Source organism: Triticum urartu, chromosome 3A (assembly GCF_056163025.1).
Source record: "Triticum urartu cultivar PI428250 chromosome 3A, HENAU_Tu73, whole genome shotgun sequence".
NCBI lineage: Eukaryota > Viridiplantae > Streptophyta > Magnoliopsida > Poales > Poaceae > Triticum > Triticum urartu.
The window spans coordinates 511,129,214-511,142,861 of record NC_141875.1 but is presented as its reverse complement, the minus strand read 5'-3'; positions in this window follow the sequence as shown (position 1 = coordinate 511,142,861).

Sequence of the window (13,648 nt, the reverse complement as noted above, 5' to 3'; positions counted from 1 at the left end):
CGGAGATCACGAGTTTTCTTTTTTGAGTTTTGTGTTGTGAAGTTTTCAAGTTTTGGGTGAATTCTTTTGATGGATCATGGAACAAGGAGTGGCAAGAGCCTAAGCTTGGGGATGCCCATGGCACCCCCAAGATAATCCAAGGACACCAAAAAGTCAAAGCTTGGGGATGCCCCGGAAGGCATCCCCTCTTTCGTCTACTTCCATCGGTAATTTACTTGGAGCTATATTTTTATTCACCAACATGATATGTGTTTTGCTTGGAGCGTCTTGTATTATTTGTGTCTTTGTGTCTTAGTATGCCACAATCATCCTTGCTATACACACCTTTTGAGAGAGCCATACATGAATTAAAATTTGATAGAATACTCTATGTGCTTCACTTACATCTTTTGAGCTATGTAGTTTTGCTCTATGTGCTTCACTTATATCTTTTGAGCTAAGTGGTTTTGCTCTATGTGCTCCACTTATATCTTTTGAGCATTATAATTTTGCTCTATGTGCTTCACTTAGATCTTTTAGAGCACGGTGGTGGATTTGTTTTAAAGAAACTATTGATCTCTCATGCTTCACTTAAATTATTTTGAGAGTCTCTTAATAGCATGCTAATTTGCTTAATAATAATATGCTTGGTATTCAAGATTTGTGAAACTTTATTTTGAGTGTGTTGAATACTAAGAAAAGATTGAAGCATGATAATTGTTTTGAGATATGGAGGCGATAATATTAAAGTCATGCTAGTTGAGTAGTTGTGAATTTAAAGAATACTTGTGTTAAAGTTTGTGATTCCCGTAGCATGCACGTATGGTGAACCGTTATGTGATGAAGTCGGAGCATGATTTATTTATTAATTGTCTTCCTTACGAGTGGCGGTCGGGGACGAGTGATGGTCTTTTCCTACCAATCTATACCCCTAGGAGCATGCGCGTAATACTTTGCTTTGATAACTTCTAGATTTTTGCAATAAGTATATGAGTTCTTTATGACTAATGTTGAGTCCATGGATTATATGCACTCTCACCCTTCCACCTTTGCTAGCCTCTCTAATACCGCGCACCTTTCGCCGGTATCATACACCTACGATATACCTTCCTCAAAACAGCCACCATACCTACCTATTATGGCATTTCCATAGCCATTCTGAGATATATTGCCATGCAAATTTCCACCATCTAGTTCATCATGACACATTCATCATTGTCATATTGCTTAGCATGATCATGTAGTTGACATAGTATTTGTGGCAAAGCCACCGTTCATAATTTCTTCATACTTGTCACTCTTGATTCATTGCATATCCCGGTACACCGCCGGAGGCATCCATATAGAGTCATACTTTGTTTTAGAATCGAGTTGTAATCATTGAGTTGTAAATAAATAAAAGTGTGATGATCATTATTCAATAGAGCATTGTCCCAAAAAAGAGAAAGGCCAAAGAAAAAAAAGGCCCAAAAAGAAAATAAATAAAAAGGGGCAATGCTACTATCTTTTTTTCCACACTTGTGCTTCAAAGTAGCACCATGATATAGTGAGTCTCATATATTGTGCTTCAAAGTAGCACCATGTTCTTCATATAGAGAGTCTCATATGTTGTCACTTTCATATACTAGTGGGAATTTTACATTATAGAACTTGGCTTGTATATTCCAATGATGGGCTTCCTCATGTGCCCTAGGTCTTCGTGAGCAAGCAAGTTGGATGCACACCCACTTAGTTTCTTTTTGAGCTTTCAAACATTTATAGCTCTAGTGCATCCGTTGCATGGAAATCCCTACTCACTCACATTGATATCTATTGATGGGCATCTCCATAGCTCGTTGATACGCCTAGTTGATGTGAGACTATCTTCCCCTCTTTTTTGTCTTCTCCACAACCACCATTCTATTCCACTTATAGTGCTATATCCATGGCTCACGCTCATGTATTGCGTGAAGATTGAAAAAGTTTTGAAAAAGTTAGAGTATGAAACAATTGCTTGGCTTGTCATCGGGGTTGTGCATGATTTAAATACTTTTTGTGGTGAAGATGGAGCATAGCCAGACTATATGATTTTGTAGGGATAACTTTCTTTGGCCATGTTATTTTGAGAAGACATAATTGCTTTGTTACTATGCTTGAAGTATTATTATTTTTATCTCAATATAAACTTTTGTCTTGAATCTTTCTAATATGAATATTCATACCACAATTAAGAAGATTTGCATTGAAATTATGCCAAGTAGCACTCCGCATCAAAAAGTCTCTTTTTATCATTTACCTACTCGAGGACGAGCAGGAATTAAGCTTGGGGATGCCTGATACGTCTCCAACGTATCTATAATTTTTGATTGCTCCATGCTATATTATCTACCGTTTTGGACTATATTGGGATTTATTTTCCACTTTTATATTATTTTTGGGACTAACCTATTAACCGGAGGCCCAGCCCAGAATTGCTGTTTTTTTTGCCTATTTCAGTGTTTCGGAGAAACAGAATATCAAATGGAGTCCAAACGGAATAAAATCTTCGGGAACGTGATTTTCTCACCGAACGTGATCCAGGAGACTTGGACCCTAATCTTCGGGAACGTGATTTTCTCACCGAACGTGATCCAGGAGACTTGGACCCTACTCCAACGAGTCAAAGAGGAGGTCACGAGGGTGGGGCCCCCCATAGGGCGCGCCCCCTGCCTCGTGGGCCCCTCGGTGCTCCACCGACGTACTCCTTCCTCCTATATATACCTGCGTACCCCCAAACGATCAAAACAGGAGCCAAAAACCTAATTCCACCGCCGCAACTTTCTGTATCCACGAGATCCCATCTTGGGGCCTGTTCCGGAGCTCCGCCGAAAGAGGGCCGTCATCACGGAGGGCTTCTACATCATCCTAGCCCCTCCAATGAAGTGTGAGTAGTTTACCTCAGACCTTCGGGTCCATAGTTAGTAGCTAGATGGCTTCTTCTCTCTCTTTGAATCTCAATACAAAGTTCTCCCCCTCTCTTGTGGAGATCTATTCGATGTAATCTTCTTTTTGCGGTGTGTTTGTTGAGACCGATGAATTGTGGGTTTATGATCAAGTCTATCTATGAATAATATTTGAATCTTCTCTGAATTCTTTTATGTATGATTGGTTATCTTTGCAAGTCTCTTCGAATTATCCGTTTGGTTTGGCCAACTAGATTGGTAGTTCTTGCCATGGGAGAAGTGCTTAACTTTGGGTTCGATCTTGCGGTGTCCTTACCCAGTGACAGAAGGGGCAACAAGGCACGTATTGTATCGTTGCCATCGAGGATAACAAGATGGGGTTTATTTCATATTGCATGAATTTATCTCTCTACATCATGTCATCTTGCTTAAGGCGTTACTCTGTTTTTAACTTAATACACTAGATGCATGCTGGATAGCGGGCGATGAGTGGATTAATAGTAGTAGATGCAGAATCATTTCGATCTACTTGTCACGGACATGATTCCTATATACATGATCATGCCTAGATATTCTCATAACTATGCTCAATTCTGTCAATTGCTCAACAGTAATTTGTTCACCCACCATAGAATACTTATGCTCTTGAGAGAAGCCACTAGTGAAACCTATGGCCCCCGGGTCTATTCTCATCATATCAATCTCCATCACTTTAATCTTGCTTTGCTTTTTACTTTGCCTTTACTTTTTACTTTGCATCTTTATACCAAAAATATTATATCTATCAGATCTCACTCTCATAAGTGACCGTGAAGGGATTGACAACCCCTAATCGCATTGGTTGCGAGTACCTATCGTTTTGTGCAGGTACGAGGGACTTGAGTGTGGCCTCCTACTGGATTGATACATTGGTTCTCAAAAACTGAGGGAAATACTTACGCTACTCTGCTGCATCATCCCTTCCTCTTCGGGGAAAACCAACGCAAGCTCAAGACGTAGCACCCCTCCTCCACTCCTTTATATACGGGGGAGGGGGCACCCCATAGACACACAAGTTGATCATTGATCTTCAGCCGTGTGAGGTGCCCCCCTCCACCATAATCCACCTCGGTAATATCGTAGCGGTGCTTAGGCGAAGCCCTGTTCCGATAGCAACATCATCACCGTCATCACGCTGTCGTGCTGACGAAACTTTCCCTCGAAGCTCTACTGGATCGTGAGTTCGTGGGACGTCACCGAGCTGAACGTGTGCAGATTGCGGAGGTGCCGTACCTTCGGTGCTAGATCGGTTGATCGTGAAGACGTACGACTACATCAACCGTTTTGTCATAACGCTTCCGCTTACGGTCTACGAGGTTACGTAGATGATACTCTCCCCTCTCGTTGCTATGCATCACCATGATCTTGCGTGTGGGTAGGGATTTTTTTAAAATTACTGCATTCCCCAACAGTGGCATCCGAGCCAGGTCTATGCGTATATGTTATATGCACGAGTAGAACACAAAGGAGTTGTGGGCGTGGGTATATACATATTGCTTGTCGCCACTAGTTGATTCTTGATTCAGCGGCATTGTTGGATGAAGCGGCCCAGACTGACATTACGCATACGCTTACGCGAGACTGGTTCTACCGACGTGCTTCGCACACAGGTGGCTAGTGGGTGTCTGTTTCTCCAGCTTTAGTTGAATCGGATTCAATGAACATGGTTCTTTCTGAAGATCAAAAAGCAATCACTATACCGCGTTGTGGTTTTTGATGCGTAGGTAAGAACGGTCCTTGTTCAGCCCGTAGCAGCCACTTAAAACTTGCAACAACAAACTAGAGGACGTCTAACTTGTTTTTGCAGGGCATGTTGTGATGTGATATGGTCAAGACATGATGCTAAATTTTATTGTATGAGATGATCATGTTTTGTAACACAGTTATCGGCAACTAGCAGGAGCCACATGGTTGTGGCTTTATTGTATGAAATGCAATCGCCATGTAATTGCTTTACTTTATCACTAAGCGGTAGCGATAGTCGTAGAGGCAATAGTTGGTGAGACAACAACGATGCTTTGATGGAGATCAAGGTGTCAAGCTGGTGACGATGGTGATCATGACGGTGCTTTGGAGATTGAGATCATGAAGGAAATATGCCCTAGAGGCAATAATAAAGTTGTTATTTATATTTCCTTATATCATGATAAATGTTTATTATTCATGCTAGAATTATATTAATCGGAAACTTAGTACATGTGTGAATACATAGACAAACGGAGTGTCACTAGTTTGCCTTTACTTGACTAGCTCGTTGAATCAATGATGGTTATGTTTCCTAACCATAGACATGAGTTGTCATTTGATTAATGGGATCACATCATTAGAGAATGATGTGATTGACTTGACCCATCCGTTAGCTTAGCACGATGATCGTTTAGTTTGTTGCTTTTGCTTTCTCCATAACTATACATGTTCCTATGACTATGAGATCATGCAACTCCCGAATACCGAAGGAACACTTTGTGTGCTACCAAACATCACAACGTAACTGGGTGATTATAAAGGTGCTCTACAGGTGTCTCCGATGGTGTTTGTTGAGTTGGCATGGATCGAGATTAGGATTTGTCACTCCGATTGTCGGAGAGGTATCTCTCGGCCCTCTCGGTAATGCACATCACTATAAGCCTTGAAAGCAACGTGACTAATGAGTTAGTTACGGGATGTTGCATTACGGAACGAGTAAAGAGACTTCCTGGTAACGAGATTGAACTAGGTATTGATATACCGACGACTGAATCTCGGACAAGTAACATACCGATGACAAAGGGAACAACGTATACCGTTATGCGGTTTGACCGATAAAGATCTTCGTAGAATATGTAGGAACCAATACGAGCATCCAGGTTCCGCTATTGGTTATTGACCGGAGATGAGTCTCGGTCATGTCTACATAGTTCTCAAACCCGTAGGGTCCGCACGCTTAATGTTCGGTGACGATCGATATTAAGAGTTTATGTGTTTTGATGTACCGAAGGTAGTTCGGAGTCCCGGATTTGATCATGGACATGATGAGGAGTCTCAAAATGGTCGAGACATAAAGAGAGATATATTGGAAGCCTATATTTGGACATCAGAATGGTTCCGAGTGGTTCGGGCATTTTTCCGGAGTACCAGGATGTTACCGGAACCCCCCCGGGGAGTATATGGGCCTTAGTGGAATAGAGGATAGGAAAGGCAAAAGAGGGAGGTGCGCCCCCAAGCCCAATCCGAATTGGGAGGGGGGCCGGCCCCCCTTTCCTTCCTCCCTCTCTCCTCCTTCCTTCCTCTCCTACTCCTACTTGGAAGGGATCCTACTTCTACTAGGAAAGGGGGAATCCTACTCCCGGAGGGAGTAGGACTCCCCCAGGGCGCGCCATAGAGAGGGCCGGCCCTCCCCCTCCTCCACTCCTTTATATACAGGGAGGGGGGCACCCCATGGACACACAAGTTGATCATTGATCTTTTAGCCGTGTGCGGTGCCCCCCTCCACCATAATCCACCTTGGTTATATTGTAGCAGTGGTTAGGCGAAGCCCTGTTTCGGTAGCATCATCATCACCATCATCACGCCGTCGTGCTGATGAAACTCTCCCTCGAAGCTCTACTGGATCGTGAGTTCGCGGGACATCACCAAGCTGAACGTGTGCAGATCTCGAATGTGTCGCACCTTCGGTGCTAGATCGGTCGATCGTGAAGACGTACTACTACGTCAACCGCGTTGTCATAACACTTCCGCTTACGGTCTACGAGGGTACATAGACGATACTCTCACCTCTCATTGCTATGCATCACCATGATCTTGTGTGTGCGTAGGAATTTTTTTAAAATTACTGCGTTCCCCAACAGTGGCATCCAAGCCAGGTTTATGCGTAGATGTTATATGCACGAGTAGAACACAAAGGAGTTGTGGGTGTCGGTGTCAAAACCGGCGGATCTCGGGTAGGGGGTCCCGAACTGTGCATCTAAGACGGATGGTAATAGGAGGCAGGGGACACAATGTTTACCCAGGTTCGGGCCCTCTCGATGGAGGTAATACCCTACTTCCTACTTGATTGATCTTGATGATATGAGTATTACAAGAGTTGATCTACCACGAGATCGTAGAGGCTAAACCCTAGAAGCTAGCCTATGATTATGATTGTCCTTGTCCTACGGACTAAACCCTCCGGTTTATATAGACACCAGAGGGGGCTAGGGTTACACAGAGTCGGTTACAAGGGAGGAGATCTACATATCCGAATTGCCAAGCTTGCCTTCCACGCAAAGGAGAGTCCCACCCGGACAAAGGACGAAGTCTTCAATCTTGTATCTTCATAGTCCAACAGTCCGGCCAAAGTATATAGTCCGGTTGTCCGAGGACCCCCTAGTCCAGGACTCCCTCGGTAGCCCCTGAACCAGGCTTCAATGATGATGAGTCCGGCACACAGATTGTCTTCTGCATTGCAAGGCGGGTTCCTTATCCGAATACTCCATAGAAGATTTTGAACACAAGGATCGTGTTCACCTCTGCAAAACAAATTCCACATACCACCGTAGAGAGTATATTATTCGGAGTTTACAGGCAAGTGGGCAGGTGCAGAATCCCTGCTGCCTTTATAAGGGGATAAGGACTCCCTTTCGCACCCACGCTTTCTTCTTCCCGATCCATTCCCCTTCGCCCGAGCTCTAGTGCCCGATCGTTCATCTTCTCCGCCCACAAAGGCCTTCCGGAAATGACCGGATCTAGAGCAGGAGGCAAGTGGATGGCCTCTACCGTCCAGGAGAAGCATATCAAAAAGCTTCGAGAGGCCGGGTATCTGGCCAAAAAAATCGGCCACCATCTCCCGATGGCGGGACAGATCGTTCCTACTCCGGAACCCCAAGAGAGGGTTGTATTCCTCCCTCATTTTGTCCGCGGGCTAGGGTTTCCCCTCCACCCGTTAGTTTGCGGCATCATGTATTATTACGGGATCGATTTTCATGATCTATCCCCCAATTCCTTCCTCAACATCTCGACATTCATCGTTTTGTGCGAGGCTTTTCTCCGTATCTCGCCACACTTCGGCTTGTGGCTGAAGATCTTTAATGTGAAGCCCAAGGTGGTGAACGGTGAGCACGTCGAGTGCGGGGGCGCTATGGTGAGCAAGATGCCCAACATCACATGGCCAACATGTACTTTTAATGATTCCATCAAAGAGTGGCAACAGCAGTGGTTTTACATCACTGAGTCGCGCGGCATGGAATGGGCCGCTGCTCCAGAGTTCTGATCCGGAGCCCCTCTATGGCTTACGTCCTGGCTCAAGAAGGGCCTGAACTGGTCTTCGTCCGACAAGCTGTATGTGCTCCAGACGCGCGTTAAAGATATGGAAGACAAGAACATCGAACTTGTCAATGTAGTCCAGGTGATGTTAGTTCGCCGGATCCTGCCTTGTCAGCACCGGACTTGCAGTCTATGGGAATTCGATCCGGCCAAGCACCAGACCCTGTGAGAGCTCTTTGGCTCCTCGCACGAAGACATCTGGAAGGTGCTTTTCAAGTCCGGCAAATCATGGCCGGACTCGGCCGAGGACCGTGGATACCAACTGTCCCGCCCTGCAAGCTCGATAAGTTTTTACGCGTTTTATCCGCATAACCCAAGGGAAATTCTTAATGTGTTTTCCTCGACTCCCCTAGGGCTGGACGAAGAAGGCGGGGCGGATCCACTGTCCGGCCCCGTTGCCTGAAGAACCGGCCGGCCCACTTCTGACGAAGATGCTGGTCCCGGTGCTGTACAAGGCGCCGAAGAAGAAGGCCGAGAAGGAGGCAAAAAAGACCCGGGGCAGCCTTCGTCGCAACGGCACTTCGGACACAATATCCGAAGGCTCCAACGTCCGTTCTGCCTCCGAAGAGGACGAGGAGGAGGATGAAGACGAATCCCCAGTGGGGGGAATAAATAAGAGGGTGGCCTCCATACACTTGGAGGCCGAGTCACCTAAAAGGGGAAAAGCTCCTCTTCCGGAAGAGTCCACTATCGCCGCCGACAGCAGCCCGGCGTGGGATCCCAGGGCCCAGCCCCTGGTGAACTCGTGAGTATAAAATCCGAACACGTTTATGCGTCCAGACTCATCATGGCATAATATTTTAACCTGAGCTATATTTTTTGTAGTCCGGCAAGGTCCCACACCGAACGATCCTCATCCGAGGATTTGCTGAGCTCGTATGCTTGGAGAGCGGGACGCCCCCGAAGGCCCCTTCCTCCAAATATGTGAATAACACCGAGGCTTCGTCCCAGAAGGACCCTGGCCAAGGAGGGGGGGAAGAGATCGTGAAAACAGCGTATGGAGGTCAAACTTCCGGGGCCGGAGACATGGGGGAAAAGATTCACATGGGGGTCGACGATGGGAGCCATCTTGAATTCGGCTCCCAGCCGGATGCAATTCCGGAGACCAATGCGGCTCCAGAATCAAGGAGGCGGCCTCCCTTGGCTGGAGGGGCATGCCTGTTCCACCGGCAATCTCTTTCCATCCAGAGGTGCCGGATGTTTTGTTGGCGGCGCTGAAGAGCGCCTCCATCGTCGATGAGCACCGTGCCCTGATGGGTGCGGTGATTAAGGAGATTCAGTCTGCTGGGAGTGGACTGAATGAAGCCTGTATCAGCCTTATAAAAGGCTTTGAGGTATGTTTTATGAGCTTTCGAAGAGTGTCATAGTATAGATAGTAGCCCCTGATTCACTATTCGGTGCAAGAAAGGATCGGACAGAGGATCAATTTTATGTTCGCAGGAAGACTCACTTGATGACATCTATCTCTCTTCTTTTATAAGCAGGCGCCTACAGCGGCTGCTACCTCTCATACTGCGGAGGTCTCCAGACTGAATCAAAGTCTGGAGCGGGCCAAAGAAGAACTTGGCCAGTTGAAAAGGCAGTTGGAAGATAAACAAGGTATGCGCAAGCCTTGTTCGTGTTCAGTGCGAAAAAATTTCCACTATGATAGAATATGTTCCATTATTTGTGCCAGGGGCGATGACCGAAGTCGAGGCTCTGGGGAAGGCTATTGCCGAGGCCGAGGAAAAGGCAGTCGTAGAGTAGGCTCTTCGTGAGAAGCACGAGGCCAGGGTTATTGAAGCTGAGCAGGAGCTTCTAGAGTCCGTGAAGAAATGCGAGACCTTGGAGAGAGTTTAACGGAGAAAGAATCCGAACTCGTCAGGGCTCATCAGGCCGCACGCGATGCCCAGGGGGAAACCCAAGGCGCCCTGCAGGAGATCCAAGAGGCGAGGACGCTCATGGCGGGTAAGGCTTTTTTCCATGTAAAGCAAGTATTTTGAGGAGAAAATCATGTTTCCAATTTTGAGTTCGGATTTCTCCAGGGGTATTTGCGGAACTGCCCCGCAGCATATCGGATGCCGCCCAATTCTACTGAGCCGAAGAAGGGAACACTGCGGATAAGTTCTTCTGGTCGCAGTATCTGGCACCGAATTATCCGGTGCCTTTTGCCGACCAACTGAAACAGCTGATCGAACTGCATAGGGCGGCCGAACTAGCCATGAAGGATTTGATTATCCGGCTATGGCCCACCGAGCCGATTCCAGGCAGCTACTTCGGGTTCGTGAAGCAGCTTGTGAGTGCCTGCCCTCGACTTGACGTCATCAAGCGATCGGTCTGTATAGAGGGTGCGTGAATGGCCTTTGCCCGTGCAAGGTGCACTGGGGGAAGATGGATGCTGAAAAGCTGATGACCGAGGGACCGCCAGAGGGGAAGGAGCACCGTAAGCCCGAATTATATTATGAAAGTGTCCTGAAAGGATCCTGCCTTGCGGCGGAGCAATGCACCAAGGACATTATATTTCCATGAATACAATATGTTGTCCTTTGTAATGTTTGAACAAGGTCATTTCTATTATTTATTGCCTGTTATATAAAAGTTTATCCTCATGCGCGGCCGTTTTATATATTAATCCCGAGAGTTGGCCAGCCGTCGGCTTTTGCCCCCACGTAGGAAGTACGGGGTGTTCGGGATAAACCTGATCACTCTTTATCCCAGTTTTTGGTCCTTCGAAGGAGGTGTTCAGCACAACGAACCAGGCAATCGGACTATAGGGCTTTATCACTCTCACTTAGCCATAGGAGCTTTATAAAAGGAAGGTAGGCGCAGCCCCTGGTGTTGGCACGACCGCACGAGGGGCTATATAAGCACCTGATCGGAAGAAAAGCCGGTCCATCGCACACTGCATTGGTTATGGCATTATGCGGGAGAAATCCTTAAAGATCTTACAACCTATCGAATAGCTGACCAGCTCTCGCCGTATCATGACAGTCAGTTTTCGGCTTTCTCTACTGAGGTGCTTGTTCGGAAGAACCGGGACACAATCGCAGTAGTTCTCCCTGTGCCGCCTTAGCCGATATAGCGGAACGTAAGGCAGCAAAACATGGGAGCCAGGAAAACCCAACATTTGACCCAAGACATGATTCGGAGCTGATGCATATAATGCTATAAGTTCGGGGTGCCGAACTTCCATGAACGTGTTCGGACTTTATTGCCGTATTATGGGTAAAACGAAGCCCCTGGCATATTTAAAGCATATCGCGGTGTACGGATGCCACTTGACAAAAGAATTTTAATAAGAAATAACAGCAGATAAGCGTTATATAAATTCACATGTTGTATTTGAATAGTACGTCGATGCGTGTAAGTACAGGTAATGTGATAAAAAAGAAATATGACTATGGAACCTGCTGAGACCAGGGGGAAGAAGCTGTGTGCGGATCCGAAGTATAGTCGGATGGTTATCGGGGGGAATATCTAAGGATTCCCTTGCGCGTTCGAGCTGCTTCCATATCGCTAGTCCTGGTCTGCGCAAAGTTGAACTTGCAAACAAAATGTAAGAAATGCTTGTGTGCCGTAGAGCGGTTGAGCCGCGGTATGTGGCCTGTCCTGGCTTTCGCCGGAGTGTTTAATTGAGCTCTGGACGAGCTGGGCTATCCTGCCGCGAAATAGTTCGAAGTCCTTTGGCGGTGTCCGGGAGTCGGGCCGTCGACTCGAGGTTTGGTTGGAAGGTGCCACTTGTAGCTTCTGCTGTTAAAGCAGCGGTATACTCCTTGGTGCTGAGGGAAAGTTCGGCCTTGCCATTAACCGTGATGACGCCGCGCGGACCGGGCATCTTGAGCTTACGGTAGGCGTAATGTGGTACTGTGTTGAATCGAACGAACGTGGTTCGTCCGAGCAGTGCCTGATAATCACTGCGAAAGGGGACGATGTCGAAGATTAACTCTTCAGCACGGTAATTGTCTGGTGGTCCAAAGACTACCTCAAGGGCGATGGAGCCTGTACATCTGGCCTCCACACGTGGTATAATATTGCTGAAGGTGGTTTTAGTGGGCTTGATCACCGAATGATCGATGCCCATCTTGTGCACTGTGTCCTGGTAAAGCAGGTTTAGGCTGCTACCTCCGTCCATAAGGACTTGTGTGAGGTGGAACCCGTCAATTATTGGGTCGAGGACTAGTGCGGCTGGATTGCCCTGATTGGTGTTAACCAGATGATCCATGCGGTTGAAGGTGATCGGCCCTAGTTTATATTGTGGGACGACTGGTTCCGTTAAGTCGACATCCCTAAGGGTGTGCGTCCGGTCCGGGTTGGGAGTGTGGGTGCCGTTTACCACGTTCACCGTTTGGATTTGCGGGGGAATTTTTTTTCCCTCCTGTACTCGGTGATCTGGGCTCCTCGTCGCCATCGTCGCTTTGAGACCCCTTATCTTTGTTTTTGGCACCTGACCTGCCGGCTTGTTTGAAGACCCAGCATTCTCTGTTGGTATGATTGGCTAGTGTTCCTGGGGTGCCATGAATTTGGCATGGGAGGTCGAGTATGCGGTCCAAACTGGACGGACCCGAATTGTCATTTTTGAGTGGCCCATTCCGCTGACTGGACTTAGAGCCCCTAAATCCGGCATTGACTGCCGTATCTTCGGCGTTTCCACCATTTTTGCGGCGCTTGTGTTTGTTGCGTCAGGGTTTGCCATTGCTATCTCTGGCTTCTGATGTGCCAGGGTTGCTTGTTGTGTTGTTGCTACGGGCCAACCAGCTATCTTCGCCCGCGCAAAAGCGGGTCATGAGTGTCGTGAGGGCTGCCATGGATTTTGGCTTCTCTTGGCCGAGATGTCGGGCGAGCCACTCGTCACGGATGTCGTGTTTAAAGGCCGCTAGGGCTTCGGCATCCGGACAGTCGACAATTTGGTTCTTTTTAATTAGGAACCGACTCCAGAATTTCCTGGCTGACTCTTCGAGCTGCTGTGTTATGTGACTTAAATCGTCAGCATCCGGTGGCCGCATATAAGTGCCCTGGAAGTTGTCCAGGAATGCATCTGCCAGGTTCTCCCAGCTTCCGATGGAGTTTGCCGGCAAGCTATTCAGCCAATGCCGAGCCGACCCCTTGTGTTTTAGCGGGAGATACTTGATGGCGTGTAGATCATCCCCGCGGGCCATGTGAATGTGGAGGAAGAAATCCTCTATCCATACCGCGGGGTCTGTAGTGCCATCATATGATTCAATGTTCATGGGTTTAAACCCTTCTGGGAATTCATTATCCATTATTTCATCAGTGAAGCATAGGGGGTGTGCGGCGCCTCTGTGCCGGGCTATATCACGACGCAGTTCATACGAGTCTTGTCTGCTGTGTTCGGCTCGGCCGGATTTGCTTTTAGTATATTTGGCGTGATGGTTGTCGTCACGCGTTGGGGCATGCCCCCATGATCCGTAGACCGATATTTTATGTCCTGA